Source organism: Lutzomyia longipalpis, chromosome 4, assembly GCF_024334085.1.
Source record: "Lutzomyia longipalpis isolate SR_M1_2022 chromosome 4, ASM2433408v1".
Lineage (NCBI taxonomy): Eukaryota > Metazoa > Arthropoda > Insecta > Diptera > Psychodidae > Lutzomyia > Lutzomyia longipalpis.
In genome coordinates, this window is record NC_074710.1 from 2,132,388 (window position 1) to 2,149,874 (window position 17,487).

The following is a 17,487-nucleotide window of genomic DNA, read 5'->3' on the forward strand; positions in this document are numbered from 1 at the left end:
ATCGTAGTTTACCCTTGAGTTTACCATAAAAATACCTACCTACTTTATTGGAAATGTATGAAAAGTTATGTGTAGCACCCGACTCACTATCCAGCGAATATTAACCTGCTCATAGAGTGAGTACCCTTAGATTGGCAGTAACTGTAATGGCTGCCCACCCTTGGCAACGGCTTCTGCTTCTAGGTTACAAACCTTTAAATAGGCGAGAGAATATGAGAATCCACAAGAGAATGTAGGAGAGCACTGAGAGAGTAATTAGATGAGAGAATGGCAAAGAGTGCTGATGAGTGTAGAGAGAGTTAGTCGAAGCTCAGCCTTGTGCGGGGATGGCTGTGCGTGTAAAGTGCTCTGTAGTTTAGTTTTGAGGACGAGGGTTGAGGTTACTAGAGGAGTTTACCAAACCCTGTGGCGCCCCCCCCCCCTATTCAGGGCGCCACATAAGAAAAGAAAATATTTTCAACCGTTTCAATAAATTTGAGATTATACACCGTCATAAAATTCCACTACTTATACACCCCCTGAGTAGTAAATTTACTTAGCATTCTGTATACATAAAAATCAAGTTCTTCCTGGCAAAAGTCGACAAAGATTGAGGAGCTTTTGTGGACTTGAATTGCAACATTCAGGGATGATGCATTTGAGCTACATGTGTGTTGAAAAAGATCCCCAAAAGTATTCCCAAATGGATTTCAGCACCAACCAGAGGAATCATTCCGAAAGGCAAAACCTTCGAAAATATCCCCCATTGAGTGAATCGATGGGGATTACTGTCAGATCTTCAGGGGATTCGTCTTTGCAAAAGTGTATCGTGTGGGTGTGTTTGAATTCTTGTACACTCCTGACGATGCTATCGAAAAGCTTCTTTCGATGCAACCACATTGAGACGCGGAAGAAACATCCCCGCAAACAACCCCCGCGCGCGTCCTGAGAGACGATTTCTCTGCCACGGAGGATATAGAGGGTGTGATACCATTGGATGAAATTGTGTGTATCTTCACCTCCCTTTCATGTCCTGATAAATGTGATTTTAATGCCATACTTTTTTTCCACGGCATTGTTGCGGTGGGGTGGAAGTTGTGGGTATAACACAAGCAAAGGGGATGGAGAGGGAGTGAGAAAAAGAATGAAAATCCCACAAGAAGTTTTCCATTCGGCAGAAGAAAATCCCACGCGGAGCATAAAAGGCGAAATCGAAAAACGATTTAGTTCAAACTCCAACTTATCCATCCCCTGCATTCGTTTGGTGGAAAACCTTTTCAAAAAAGAATGGAATTGATAAAAACTTTTGCATGTTATGCGAAATATTTTCGCACAATTGTGTGGTTAAACGGAAATGGGGGGATTGGTGGAGAAACTTTCGCTGAAAGCATCTTTACCCCCATTTATGCGCCTGTTTTCGGGACAAAAGCTCATCGATCATTCGCATTGAGGGATCACAGTCATTGTTGTACAGATGGGGATGATTCCCAACCACCTACTGCACTGATGCTATGTGGGAGATGCTTGGGAAGGGATATGGGACTTGAGAGTGGTCAAATGAAGTATATAGTTCACCATGGTGCAGCTCAATAGTACACCGCAATTGAAAATGATGAAACACTAAATGTACAATCCATTGAAATAATTACTTCAGGTCATGGAGTTTCCAATGGATAAATTCCTTTGGATGGTAACATATAGAAATTGAACATGTGAATGGTTGCTGATTGAGGGTATGATGGGGTGTGAGGGGGATAAATACAAATTTATTAGAAGGCCAATGAAACTCACCCCCACATTCTACTCTACTTCTTCACTTTGCCATCAATCTACCAACAATTGACCACCTCCCGCACTATCCGCAATCGGCTAAAACAGGCTAATACATACCCATTGGAACACCCTGTAGGTGTGCACACTGTAGCACTACACCCTCAACTAGCTGGGAATGCAGAGAGCATGCAAGCACAACAATTATACTGTCGCATGCAATCCCATTTCACAAGCCAATAATGGCCACTTTACGGTTTTGCAAATCTGCATGGCCACAAACACCGACAATGTTTGTCCAAAATACGCCGACGAGACTTAATTGAAAAGCACTGCAAAGCTCACTAATTTATCTGTTATTCACAGACATGAGACGTTCATTTTAAGGGATGTTTTAAAGGGTAGTTGTATAGGTTTAATGTACCTCGTTAGCAATTCCCAAAGCTTGTTTTTTATTTTCTTTCTTTTTTGCTCTAAAAGCCATTAATCATAGTCACGCAATTTTCACAATCTTCAGTGAAATTCATTTGGAAGAGTTTCAAAAATGTCTTTATTCATTGAATTTTGTTAGCTGTAATGTAGCCCCTCGACAAAAATTATGAAAATAAATAAATTATTAAATGATTCAAATCTTCCAAAATAAATAAAATCGGATGTGGGGTTAATTTACAGTGCCGAGAAAAATAATAGGATGGGTGATATTTTATTTTTATTTTAGAAAGTTTAAACTTATGTATCCTTAGAACCTAAGGCAAATTATTTTGTTAAAAAAATTTGAAAAATTACTTTAAAATCCTCGAAATTATTATGTCACTCATGGTTAAATTCTCTAGTCCGAAAGACTTAAAATTTGTCAAGAAAGTTAAGTTTTCTTAATATCTCTTAAATTTTCTTATTATTTCTTAAGTTTTCTTAAAGTATCTAAAGTTTTGATAAGTTTTTTAAAAGATTTCTTAATAAAAACTTAAGATTTTGTAATTTTTTTCTTAAACAAAACTTAAGATTTTTCAAGTCAGGCTGAATCAGGCTAAATGCACATTTTTCGATGGTTTTCCTGGTCGTCTTCGGGTATCTAAATTCGTTAAAATTATCGAAAAATACCCACTAAGCCCAATGCTTGAGAAAATATAAGAAATCTTAAGCTTTTCTTGAGAAAACTTAAGGAAGTTCAAGAAAGCTTTTTTATTCCCTAGATTTAATAATTTACGTTAAATTTTAAACATTTTTAATTGAAAATTAATATCAATTCTCAAGGCAAAATCTATCCCTTTCTCTAATAATTTTCCCCCCTTATTCGGTCAGTTAAAGAAAAATTGATATTCCTTATTTCATTGATTCAATAAGTTTCATTTTATTCCTTGCAACGATGTAATTTAATTTAGCGTCAGAACTCCGCTTTAGCATAAACTTTCATCATAAACTCAGTGCTTGAATGAATAAATGAAAATTTAAGAGACTATCCCAATGAGTTCCAACCAATTAGAAATTCAAATGCTCTACATGAATATTTTGCCGCACTAAAGCTCACACAGAAAGCTTCCCTGCAGAGAGAGAGGGTAGTTTGGAGAGAGAGAGGGAGAGAGTTAATTTTTAAGGGGGAAAGGAACAAATTTCGTTTGATGTTACATTTAAACGTTAGAGATGATGGTAAAGAGAACACTTTTGTATTATCTCTCTGCTGTTTTACGTTGTTTTGTTTCTTCGAAAAATGTTAAAGACCGAGAAGAAGGGGGTACACACACACCAAACGAAATAGTTGTTGAATTGAGAACACAAGATTCTGCACTTTCCTTAAATGATTATTTTCTCCTTTTTTATTGTTATGCTCTTGTAAAGACATACAATTGCAGTCATTCTCAGTTTCTTTCGCATATCTTCATCCATTTTATGTCTTCCATGCTCCACCTTCCCTCTTCCCTTGCCAGACTTCCGGGGAAAGAGGAATTTCAAGCAAAAGCTGAATTGCAACATCCCTCATACTTTCTTACATCATCGCAATTGTATGCTGAAAGTTTCTCTGTGAAAGTGAGACCGAAATAAATCCATTGATCGTCTCTGTAAGGAATTCTTGATGCCATTGTTCGGGGTATCCCAGTTTGCTATATATATCCGCATATTTAAATGGCTTTTGAAGTGAATTTTGTGTTTTATATATAAATTAATTAAGGGATGAAGCAAGTATTTCGGTATCATCAATAAAATTCACTTTGTCCTCTGATTCATTTGATGTCTCTCAGTGAATTCAACGCCAACATTTTGGTGGTTGAGATTCCTCGTCAGACACAAGAGAGGAGACTCCTGAAGTTCTGCAATTCCACACCATTTTTTTCTCACTCCCAGAACGTTTTTTTTGTCTCAGAATGAGCTTTTTTATTGCCATTGGGGTGTGGTTTACCCACCAAGACATTCAACGAGATAAATTCTTCGTAGAAATAGGAGATTAATTGACTTCCTCTTCCGGATGGTACTCTGCAGGGAAAAACTTTTCAGGATATGGCGAAGGGTCAGGAAGATGGAATGAACTTCATAATCCGGCGATGTAGCTCGTAGAGTCAAAGGGAGATGGGGGTGTTGGATAAAGTGGATTTGTAGACAAGATCACAGCGACAATTCTGATCATTTTCCTCCGAATTCACTTTTGTGGTTTTACAGCAAAAAAAAATTTTCCTCTGTGGCTTTTCCACCAATTTTCACCCCTGCCAGGGAATTTAGCTCACAAAAAAAATAAAAGTGGAGAAAGTCATTGAGTCAAAATGAGAAAATTCAAATTTCATCCTTCATTCTCGAGGTTCTTCCAATTTTAAGGGAGAAGAAGTACACACGTGGTGGGAAAAGGAGTTTATTCATTTTTGTCTGATTAAAGGATACAAACGATTTTTTCCAACTGATATTAATTGATCACTGAGAGCCTTTAAAAAATGAAAAATACATTTTAAAAATCATTAATGGATGCATTGAAACTGACTGAAAGAGACAAAAATCACAATGATGACGTCATTGTTTGAATTTTTGCCAATATTTGTTGGTTTCTTTCCAGCTGATTTAAAAATGGAAAATGGAAAGTCTATTTGTTGATTTCTTCTCATTTTTTGTTTCTCTGATAAATCACGAGTGTTCTAATTGTTTCCTCGAATAGTGGGTTTTCGCATATAGCAATGAATAAACACCTTTTGAGTCCAAATTCTATCGAATATCTTTACATTGATTCTTTTCTGGAATTTTTCTAAGAATTATTCCGGATTTTTCCTCAAAATTTTCACTCAAACAGATTTAATAAAAATTATTATTTTTCAACAAAATTTTCTCTGAGAGGGGAGAGCGGGGTTAAAAAAATCACTTAAGGGTTTGGAACAATTTTCCATATATCATATTTCCCAGCTATAGATAGAACAAAATGACATGAGAAAAAGTTGAAGAACAAAAAAAGGCCTAAAGAAATGAGCTATTATATATAATTCGCTTTATCTTTTTTGGAAAATATTACATTTTGAGCTTTTTTATTGCCCCGCTCTTCCATATTGAGCCTAAAATTTTGTACGTCGTGTAGAGTATTTTCCACAGAGGGTAAGAATAAATAAAAATGCACTGAAATACCTCAAATATTGTTACAATTTTCCACATTTTTTCTCCATCCAATGATGAAGGGAGGAAAACAGTTGAAAAATCTCTGAAGAAGACAAAAAGCGGTCAGGATTAAATTCACAAGTGGAAAATAATAAACAAGACTCATCTCTATGCAGAGAGCAGTGCAAGGTGGCTCCGATGGGGGGTGCTTTCAAATAAATACCTCCCCCTTTGTGTTGAGGGCTGAATTTGAGATTTTCTGCAAGTTGCCATTGTTGGGTTGAGATGATACTTAAAGGTGACATTCCGCCACACAATTTTCACCCCTCCGTGCATCCCCCTACATAGGGGATGGAAAGTTATAAAGTATATTTTATTCTGTAGCACATAATCGCATATACTGCCCCTAGTTTGCTGTGAGAACGATGCAGGATGGGTTTTTGCAGATTATAAGGGGGGAGGTTTTGTCGTTCTTTTCACCCTCCTGTGTCACCGCAGAGACACAGTTGAGTAAGGTGATTCCGGGGTCTATCATTTTGCTCAAGAGGGGTGAATATGAGAGAGATTGTGTGTGGCTTTAGCTATGCTGCAGCAATATATAAATTATACATTAACTGTAACCACCTTTTAGCTGTTATTCAGACACCACACCTCTGTCTATATACCTCCCAACACCCTCCCAAGCTCCTTTTCAACACAATCCGCAAGTACTATATGTATGCTCTCAATTCACACCAATATTCCACATTGGGAAAATTGCTTGGAAATTTGCATTAGATTTTGAGGAAGCTCGTTCTGTTTTTGGATGGGGTGTGATGATTGAAATTATTCGTATTGACGATAGGGCTGAATTCGTTACGAATTCAATGTATTTTTCATCATAGAAATCATTTTGTATTCCATCCATTCAGGGATCAATTTTCCCAAAAATATTGCAAATTACCACCCTCTGCTATTTCCCAAAAAAAAAAAGCCAAAAAGCTTACAAAATTGCTAAAACAAAATCAACTGCTTAATAAACTTTTCTCGCTTTAGAAGTTTTAAAGACAAATCCTGTGGTTATGAGCATGAAGAGACCTGAATACCGAACTTTCTTTTTTCCTGGAATATTTTGCCCCATCTTCTGTGTCAAAAATAATCCTCAAGTCATCCTTTTGTTTTACGGGGGTGTGTGGCTTTCAGGGGTCGATGGGAAAAAGGACAAAATTGAGTTGCATACAAGTTAATTCAAAAGCCATTGAGAGGATCATACAAACGGCGGGGGGATGGTTTAATCCGTGAGGCTTTTAAGTGTGTTCCTGATGACAAATAAAAATCTCCCTGTGAGTTGACACTTTGGTAGAGATTTTCTGCAGCAAATGCTGTGTGAGGGTATTTGTTGAGGGGTTTGTGTGCATAATCTCCTTCCCAACCAATCCCCATCACGAATGCTTCCGCCACATCCCATTTGAGTGATGAGAAGTACGAGATAAATGCAAATTGATAAAATGATGATTCATCAAATGGGATTTCCAGAGCATGAGAAAAATCTCACAATTTGCCAAGTTTGCCATATTTGCTGGAGCTCACCCCCAGTGTATATGTATGGCTAAAGACTGACTCGTAGGATTGACATTGGCAAAGAGATTATTCCCATTGAAAGGGAAGAGGGGTTCTAGTTGACAAATTCACTCAATACTCAATGCTGTATAGCCAAATTATCGTGGGTTAGTTGATGACATACATACATAGGTGCCTATATAGAGAGAGAGGGGCTAACACATCAACCACCCTCAAATAAGTTCTCCAAAACTTGGCATACCCATGTTGGATGATGAGTCGGAAACACTTGCCAGATGTTATCAGCATCCCTCACACGGGATTATGAGTTTGGTGGTGCAGATATTTGCAAGTTGTCCTCAGGGGTTTTATGGGTACAATTTGGAGTTTTCAATTTTCACGCGCACACACACGCGCGAAAGGCACAGAGGGGTAGAGAGGGTGGTAGTTCGGATTATAGCAACATGTGTTGCGTTTGTGGACTACGAACAAACCCCCCACACGTCAGCACATCCCTCCGCGACAGAAATCATTTTCATCCTCCCATGGAAAATTGGTGAGTTGCGTATATTAAATGCAGAACAAACAGAGATAACGAAATATAAATAAATTCTCTCTACTTATGTGCACACATCAAATGTTTACCATGAGGACTCTGTGCCTGATTTGCATTGTATGGGCCTTTTACGCAATCTAACAATGGCTTTTCCACACCGTTGTACACCACGGAGGATTTCGATACAAAACTCCCCATCCCATGTGTGTGGGACAGGGGTGGAAAAGCCATTGCAATGCAAATTAGTGATGAAACATTTAATTTTGCAAAATAATCTCAAATTGATTCGGGTAAAATTGCTCTTTTGCTATAGGAGAAATTTCTTCGTTAATCTAGCACAACATTTCCCTTTCCCCTCCTTTTTTTTTTAAGCTTTTTTAGCTTTTAAGGAAAGTATTTTTTAGAATTATAGTTTTGAGTGTTTATTGTAATTCAATTAATACTGAAATAATTATTATTATGGATTTAAATTTTTCCCTTAAAAAAATAGAAATTTCTAAGAAAACTGTTCCAAATAATTAAGGACTTAATCTTAATTAAATATCAGGGGAACGTGGTTTAATTCGGACCTTTAAAGGTCCACGCAAGAGAAAAAAAATGGTGTAAAATAAAAAGCAATATTCTTAAATTTGGCGCACCAATTAGCTTTAGCCCATTTTATGCTTTTATTTTACTTTCATAACTTTCTACATTTAAAGTTTTATCAGTTTTAAGAACTAGCGAATTGAAATAGACCTTAAGAGGTCCGAATTGGGCCACGTTCCCTTAATCTTCACCTTCCTCTATGGAATCATAATTTTTATTGTCTTATTCGTGAATTCTACATATTTTCCATCCTTTAAGGACTTAACTAATAGAAAAAATCAAGAAAATAATTTCAATGTTATGACCCAATTATCCTTAAAGTGTTACAATTCTTCTTTCTTATAAATAAAATCAAAAGCAATCTCTTAAAGCAAGGGCGTAGTCAGAAATGGATTAAAAAAAACCGCTTGACATTTTCTTTTAAACGTTTGACATTTCTCTTAATACATTTAATGATTTTTTTAAGGTTTGACGGTTCTTTTCAATAACTTGTCAATTTGTTTTTTACGTATGATGATTTTCTGTTCTAAATAATTTTAACATTTGATGATAGTTTTCTAAATTTGCCATTCTTTGTCTAACGTTTGACGTTTCTTTTCAATTTTTTATTTTTCTTTTAAAAGCTCCTCATTTTTCCTAACGTTTAATGCATCTTTTTACGTTTAAAAATGCCATTTCTTTTTTTCTATGTCAGTTTTAGCATGAAAAGAATTAATTTTGACCTCAAATTAAAAGACTGATCTTTCTGAACTTTCAAGGGATGTTAAGGCAACCCAAACACCATCTCTAGCTACACCACTACTGTCTTAAAGACATACCTACCTATTTGTTGTGTAATTCACAAAAAGAAAATCAGCACAACATTTCCCTTTCCTGAAGATGAAAAAAATAACAATATTGCTACGCTCAGACAATTCCTCATGAATTTTCTCCTTGGTTGAGACTTGCAAGTCTGCAAGAAGTATTTATGATTAATTTGTTGACAAAGTCTTGTATGACATGCCTGAGGGATCATAACAAACTTCTTACTCGTGCGGATAAACTTTCGGACGGCGCGCTTTCAACGGAATCTTCTCCCTGAAAACACTCTCCTTCATGAAAATGGTCAAGTTTTTCCCATTGCACCAGCAAAATTGTAAATTTGTCAGCTTGTTGTGCAGACCATCTAGAATAATGGGCCCGGTAGGATCATTTAGGAGAATTGTTCCAAACTTTGTCATCTCTCCTTTTAATTTGTACGGTGGTTGCATCATGTGTGGCGCATGATTGGTTGTGAGAATTGTGTTTTGACGCAAAACTTTTTCGCCCCGTCGAACAATCAATTTTTGCAACCCCTTCTAGTGGTAGACGCGACACCCTCTCGTAGCATGGCTTCATGGTAAAGCTTGTGGTGCCAGCTTCTCACGTGGCCCTTGACTTTCATTCTTCTCCCCTAAGCCAGAAAAAGAATTCAAGGCAGGGCATACGAGGCGTGTGTGTACTGAATCTCTCTTGAGCTTTTCCCCCGCGCGCCAGAAATTGATACACTTTTGAAGGAGATTTTGATGACACTGTGGCGGAAAGTTTTTCAACGATTTCCCTTTGCACCCTCCTCATCCCATAATTTTGTCAACATCTGGTGGGATTGTGTATCAAAAATTGTTGAGATTTTGATACACACATCTCAACGGCATAACTTTGGTGACATATGCAAAATGGGTGGAAATTTTTAAAAGAGCAACAGCAATAATTCGCCAAGATGCCCCTAAATCTGTTTTTATGATTTTTATTTGTTTGAATTCTTTTTGAGATAATTTTCTTTAAGAAAAATAATCTTAAAGTAGTTTTTCTTGAAGTATTTGAAAGCTTAGAATTTTCCCCAAAGCTCAATTGCTTTAATCATTCATAAAAATAAATATTCCGCATTGTAAACAACATGTGTCTGAAACATCTTGCACTTAAAAATCCCATCACTCTGGATGACTTTTGGTGCTTCCTATTCAGCATTGGGGGATGGCTTTTTCTTGGATATTATCCAAAGAATAAATTTTCCACCCTGACAAGTTGCGTGGATAATTCCCTTCGGAAAATCTTCACTGTGTCTCTCCCCAGACATTTGTGGCACGGATGGAAAGTTTAATCTTATGCGACGAGCGCATTGATATCGAATAAATTCTCCGGCAAAAATTCACAATAGCACCATCCCTCAGTATGTTAAATCAAGTCCACCACCCTCTGAAGGGGGGTGGATTTGCTTTCAATATGCACATTCTTTCGATGATAGGCTTCCCATTAAGCTTAATCGTTGCTAATAAATCTCCTTGATGGCTTTTCTGTCCATCATTGGACCTTTTCTCGCTCACAAAGAGCTTTTACGGAACCTCCCCCACAATTTATCCATCCTCCCCTAAGAAAGAAATCGATCAATAAATGAATTTACTTTCAATTTGTTCCACACAGCTTGTGTTGAGATTCTCCCGGAACTAATATCTTCTTCTTTCCTTTTGTTTCTCAACTTTAATTCTAAATTCCTCAATCCAGCCTTGGCATCAAATCACATCAAATATTAAAAAGCCCCCGAATGATGCTCATTTTTTTATTCTTCACCCGAGGCCGTGTGCAGCATAAATCCATGTTATGTCTATTTCAAAAAATGTAATAATAGGGATGTGGAATGGCAGGGGGAGTTGAGGAAAGCCGTAAATATTTTTGCCTGTTTTATTTAGACAAATGTTGCAGTTTAAAGTTTCGCCATAAATTTCAATCTAGCACTGGTGGATGGTGCTGCTTTTCGTCTTTTCGCCTCATAGTAACTCATCATACAGCTGAGGAAGATCATAACTTTTGTCACGACACCCCCACATGAGCCCCCCATGCACCATTCCCAAAGACATCCAGACGGAATTTTCTTCATCTTTTCGTTCTTTTCTTTTGGATCAGTTTTGTCGCAAAATTGATGGACGGTTTATTTCTCTATATCGAATGAGGGTGGAGTTTCATTGAGGAGAATATTTTCATTTGTTTAGAATTTTTTAATTTTCATTCATTTTTGAATTTAACAGAGACGGAAGAAAATAATAAATTTTTCGAATTGTTAGATAGGATAAAATTTGTTTTTGAGTGTAAATTTTTCCTTTTTTAATCGTTCCATTTAAAGGAAAATTCGGAAAATTCGTCAAATGAAATGTCGACATTTCAACATTTTTTAAAAAAAATTTGTCCTTCAGATTTTGCTCAATAACTCAGGGGTAGATTCTGATAAAAAGAAAAAGTTCTTTCTGACTGTTTTTTAAAACAATTAATTCTTTGTTTTCCTTTTATAGAACGACAACAGAACGATTTTAAAATTCTATCTGCCAAAATCTTACAACAAACTTTAAAGTTCTCAGAAAAGAAAAGAAAAGATTTTTAACAGAATTTACCCCTTAATTTACAAATTCGTTAATGAAAATATAAGAAATATTTTTTTACAAATTTCTCTAATTTTCATATTATTAGTTTGTCTGAAATTAACAGAGCCTTAAGAATATAATAAATAATTACCAAAACGTCGCTGTAAAAGATAGAGAATAGTTGTTTCTTTATTTGACTGATTTTCCGACTTTTCCTTTAGACAGCCATAAAAAAGTCCGTTCATTCCTCTAAATTCCTTCTTAAAGACAATTTATTATGCAAATTATACACCAAATAATGCAAAGAAAAAGCTCTCAGAAAAGCTCTCAAAATTGATTTAATGATAAAAAAGAATAAATTGAATGATTTAAATGTTATTCAATCATCATGAGAAAATTAAACATCTGACTATCCCAATATGATCTCTTCCTGACTATTCAATCTGAAGATTGAATTTATTGTCGTTGGGATTTTTTGTGTGTGTCTTTATGCAAACGAATGGAAAAGCATTGAACGTAAAATCAAAACCATGTCTGATATTTTTCAATTTTCCAACTATTCACGCAATTCATATGGAAATTTTCCCTAGAAATGTGGATGATTTGAAAGAATGATGGGCGATAGGGCGGAAGGAGCAGCAAAAAATAGATAGAATGGGAAAAAGGTCACACATAATTCAAATACAGACATTCCACCTCGTTGGCACTCTATCGAATAAAAGGGACTATATAGGAGGCAAGTTGGTAGGAAAAAAAAGCTCTTGAATCACCCACAGGGGAGAACTTTGGCACCTTTTCTGTCTCTTTGTCTCTTTGGGGTTTTCTGTGGGGAGGGCGAAGCAAGTGTCACGATGGGATGCCACGTTGAGTTTATGTGTAAGTAAACTTTCCTGAAATCTATCTTTTGGATGTATGTGCTCTGTGAGGGCTAGAACCATGGGCTAGAGTGTTTGCTTTTTAAACTTTAACGCAATGCCGTCACGTAGGGGGCGAGCTTTATTTTTTTTCTGCTTTCTCAATGTTCAATGTTGGGGATGATCGATTATTCCCAGATGGTTTTCCATCGTGTTTTTTTTCTCTCTCATGTGGCTCCCGTTTGACAGAGACTTACGGAGCCAAAAGGAATTCTTCCAGGTGCCACAAATATTGAAGGGCGACGCTAAGACCCAAACAGAACCTCACTGGAATGGGGCAATATACAACCTTTTTTTTCGCCATCTTAAGCATCTTTTCAATGTCTCTCCGATGGTGAAGTTGGAATAAAAAGGAATTGGCAGAAGTACACAGGGGAGCAAGGATAAAATCAGAATTGACAGGTGGAGATGTATTGTGGGGTCGTATCCTTTGTTGCGAGGTCAAATGCATCATCCCCTACCGTCAAGAATTTTCCTCCAGAGCTTTTGCAAAATTCTACATAATAATTGAATGTGGGAAAAGACCCAAAGAGCTGGGAAATATTTTTTTCTTAACCACAATAGGAACAGATTGAGCTTTTTCTCCACCCAAATCACAGATCATTCACACTCACACTTGACGAGTTCTTGTGTATTATGAATGATCTGGGCGTGATAATTTATTGCCTTCATTTGAGACAGACTGAATACATCAATTTTATGCCTTTTCCTCTCTCCAATCAATTTCTCCGTCGTTCCACTAACTTCCCTGAACTATATACAGCACGCAGGATTCTCAGGAAGTGTTGAATGAAATGAAAAAAAAATCATTTTATGGAGAAATATTTAAATTATTTCTGAAAAATTGTTAATCAATTCCAAGAAATTATTGAGATTTCTCAAAGTTCAGAAATTTTCTTAAAGTCAAAATACAAAATTTCCTGGAAAAGTCAATTCTCTACAAAAATTCTTAAATTGTTGTGCAAAAAACTTTAAAACTATTCCATTAAACAAACTCATTCGGTTTTTGTGATAATAATTTTTTTTCTGCAATTTGTGAAGCTATAAGTTAACAAAATTTTCACGAGCTTTGGAATAAAATTCAGATTATTCCAGAAAATGCAAAATCCTGTACAAAAATCCTTACAAAATGTACAAAGTGCAATAGAAGAAAATTCCAAGAAAATGTCCTTTGGGAAATAAAACATCTAACAGGGTAAAAACTTAAAAATTCCCTTTTAGACAAGCTTTTAGATAAATAGCACAGATAGCTTCAATAAAGCATCCAGTGGTGCTTCTTTAATTAAACAATTACCTCCTTGTTGACTTTTAATTGCATTTGCAGTAATGAAGTATTCATAAAAAGGATATTACAGCTTTGGGACATAAATCCACCTCCTATGGTGTAGGTAAATCCTCAAGCTTATTTCCTTCGTACATAGTCTACATACAACATGCTATACATAATATGCGGAGTATGAAAAAGGGGTTTGGTTGATGAGGAGAGCTCTCGTGTCAAATACCATTGAAAATTTATGAGAAATTCATGCACAAGAGTGGCTGTTGCTTCAACAAAATGGAATTCAAACGATGCTAAAAGATGGTGAAAGGATAAATACTTGGCGCAATGCTCTCACATAAGGTTCGATATGAAATTATGACAATTATTTACTTACACTGTCTCTCCTGAGAGTCCACCAGAGTTATTTTGGAGAGCTAAATAACGTATCTTCCAAAGCGGAAGGTGTAAAAGTAATTCACTTCTGTCGCGTGGAATTTATATTTCTTCTCTTGTTTTTTCCCCCACAAAGCACATTGTAGTCATATTTTGGTAGAAGCGTTGAAAAAAAATCACAAAAAAAATGTGAAGAGAAGAAAAAAAGCTTCCGGCGTGAGACAAAAGCTCCCAAATGGAAAGCAATCTCACATGAGAGGAGTTTGGGGTAGATAATGTTGATGCAGAGAAGACTTGACAGCGGCGGCAGAGAAAATACAAGCTCAGGAAAAGCTCCCTTGGGTTTTGGTGTGGTATGAAAAGCTTTTGCATGAAAGTGAGGAGAAAAAGATGAAATAAACTTGCAGTGTTTTCTTGACGCTTTTGCAACAACACAGCGTTTGTTATTCTTCTATTACATATTAATTTCCCCGGATGGGTTGGGATTAAAGTCTTTTTTTCTCTCTCTCTCTCTCACTGTTATTCAAGGCGTGAGTTTTCCTTCATTTTAGGCGCGAAAGGATTTGGAAAAGAAAGAAAATGAATTGGGCGTCAAAAGAGACGTACGTGTTGTTCTCTTTGATATTTTTTTTAGCTATGCAATAAATTGCAAAGGAAACACTCTGAAAAGTTTTTCTTTAAAAAAAAGCCTCAAAGAATATTTTTTCTGAGTGTGAAGGAAACATAATTTGGCACTTCATTTTGCATAAAAGTAACATCTCCACAATTTTCCGAGTTTTCCTCATGGGATTCGTATAGTGACTAATTTAGTCTCGATGCGGTAGAAAAACAATTAAATATCAATCCCATTCCCACGTTGTACAAATTCCCTGATAAATAATGCAAAAACTCATTAAAGTCCCCCCACCACGAATGAATGAATACAAGCTTCACATTTTCAAATGATATATACCACCCCCACGGCTCCCCCGCTTCCCGGGCTGGATGGAATATTGTTGGTTGAATAATTGAATTTAGCTGTGGAATATGACAGCACAAATTAAATTTTCCACCATTAGCAAATAATAACAAGAGATAAATAATATTTCCGACAAGACGATCACGTTGAAATTGTGTTTATGGACTTTTTAATGTTTACGAATTTGCAAGAAGAGATTTTCATCTCAAACTGTCTCCTTGTACCATAAAAAAAAGAAACATCAAAACTTTATGTTTGGCGCACACAGAAACACAATTAATTAAATTGAGGTGTGGAAGCAGATTGTTGTTTCTCTCCATGCTTCTCCACCACAAATAACAAAGCAATATACAAGTTATGTAAACTTCATGAATGACGGAGAAAAACAGAGAGAAGATATTAATAAAAATACATATAATTTTCTTTTACTTCAATTTATACATTTTCCGCATTTTATGCTACAGAAAGCATAATGTTTGAATAAAGTTTTTTAAATACGAGGAAATTTTCAAGAATTTTTGTTAATAAATAAAATAACCTGGAAGTTAAGAAAATCTTGACGTTTTTCTTATTACTGGAAAATCTAGAAAATCTCCGGAGAAATATTCTAAAATATGCCAGAAAGCTGAAATTTTTATCTTTTGTTAAAAAATTCAAATTTTCATACAATTTTCCAAGGAAAAGAATTTACTTTTCGTGGACTTTTAATGATTCTTTGAAACTGCGTGAGTCTGTCGTAAAAGTTTATGAATCTAAAAAGGAGAAAAGATCTCTTTTTTTATCCTCATTGCTGAGCGCCAGAAATAAAAGATTTTTAGCAAGAAAATCTCTTATTTTCGCGCTCACCGGACTCTCTCCTTTTTTGATTCATGATTCTTTTAAAGTTTTATGTCTTGCAAAAAGAAAGAGTTAAAAGTCAATTTTCTCGGTTAAAAGAAAATGGAAAATTTCCCATCAAACTACTTTTGCATTGATTTTCAAAGCAATCTCTAAGGATTTTTAAAATAAATTCTACAAAAAATATACTTACTCGCCCCAGTTTCCCCTACAAGACTCAATTTCAAAAAAAAAATCAACTTTAGGGATTTTTTCACACTCAAAAGAAAAAAAGCTGAACCACAGCATAAACCTTTGGTGCTTTCAATTTCCTGTCCATGAATCACAGTTAAAAGTATTATGGGGAAAAGTCTTGGCAGCAACTTCAATTTGCACCCCAAACTTCAATAATAAAAAAAAGCACAAAGCATCGAAGAGGTTGCGGCTCATAAAATGGGGAACGTTAGAAGTCTTTTTGGGTTCACTGGCTATCCATTTTTTACACGCAATTTATTATTTCTGCCCCCTTTTTTTGCGGATGGGGGTCTATCGTTTTCTCTACGTAGAGCCACCCTCCGACAAAAGCTCGTCAATTCAGGGAAACTAGCAGCTAGGATGGGGGAGGGATGAATTTCAAAAGGATAGCGATAATCGACACACAAGACGATCACTAAAGAGGCGAGACGAATCCTGACATTTTTCCATGGCAATATATTGTGAATTTTTCTCCTATTTATTAAGCAGATGCACCCCTTTCCGGAGCCCATAAATATTTAAATATTTCAATATTGTGCCCCGAGACAGGGTTGCTCTCTTCAGCATTAGGGGGCGGCTTATGTGGGGATGCAGCATTCTGCGAGACGGAAGATTTATCTCAGCGTCACTATGCGAAAACGATGAAATTTTCTTCTAGTTTTCGAGGGAGGAGTGATTTTAGGGTTGTTTTCACATGAGGGTGGGATAGTCTTTTATTCACAGGAGGATCTTATTGATTTTTTTTCTCTTTAAAACATTTTCCCAGTTTGCACTTTCTTCGGGGAAATCTTAGGGAAAGTAACAGGAAGAGAAAAAAATCTCTTGCACGTTGAAAAAGAGATTTTAAATAAAGCGGGGATGATGCCTCACGCAGGAAAGAATAAAAAACAACCCCTCTTGTCAATTGTGAGGGTGAAAATGACATGACAGGTATGTGAAATATTTTAATCAAGAGGATGAATTAAAAACCAACCCTCTGATATATTTGACAAAAGTCCCCGCACGAATTCGGCAAAAGGGGATGTACGTGTGGCTGTTGATTTGCAACCCTCCAGCATTGCTGCACTCTCAGCCTCTTGTGGAATTTCCCTTTTGGCAGGAGAAAATCCACTCTGTTATGCAAAATTCTGCACAAGACACTCCATGTGTGACTTATAGCCATTTCCTGCATTTACAATCCACCCAGACACCCCTATTTGAATTCCTCTTCACCCACCCGCCCCTCCGTAGATCCTCCCAGTGGCCGTCAATCATTTTCACTCTGTACAAACGTCGTGTGTGTGATTTTCAGTGAATTTTCCAACCCCCTTCGGGGAGTTTCATAGCCACGGATTATTTTCACACTCAAAACTATCTTCGTGTAACATCTTGACAGACACTAAATGGCGGAGGATTCCTCGGAGAAATTTCACAACCCCTCTCTCTGTGGCTTTCATTTCACTTTCACTAACATTGTCGCATTCAGCACCCTCCACACCTTTGTTGTGTGTGGCTTTTTTCCCCCTCAGGCAGTGATATGAAATCAA

General features: G+C 36.4%; 2 protein-coding genes across 2 annotated transcripts in view; one reads left to right on the forward strand and one right to left on the reverse strand.

Moving 5' to 3' along the window:
* The window catches only part of LOC129795678 (uncharacterized), a 115,727-nt gene that overhangs the window by 92,797 nt on the left and 5,443 nt on the right, over positions 1 to 17,487 (forward strand). The gene's annotated exons all lie outside the window — the stretch shown is intronic.
* LOC129795447 (mediator of RNA polymerase II transcription subunit 1) overlaps positions 7,943 to 17,487 on the reverse strand; it is a 1,235,552-nt gene continuing 1,226,007 nt past the window's right edge. The window contains exon 5 of the transcript XR_008751129.1: positions 7,943 to 8,178. The gene's annotated coding sequence lies outside the window, so the exon portion shown is untranslated. The remainder of the gene's footprint in view (positions 8,179 to 17,487) is intronic.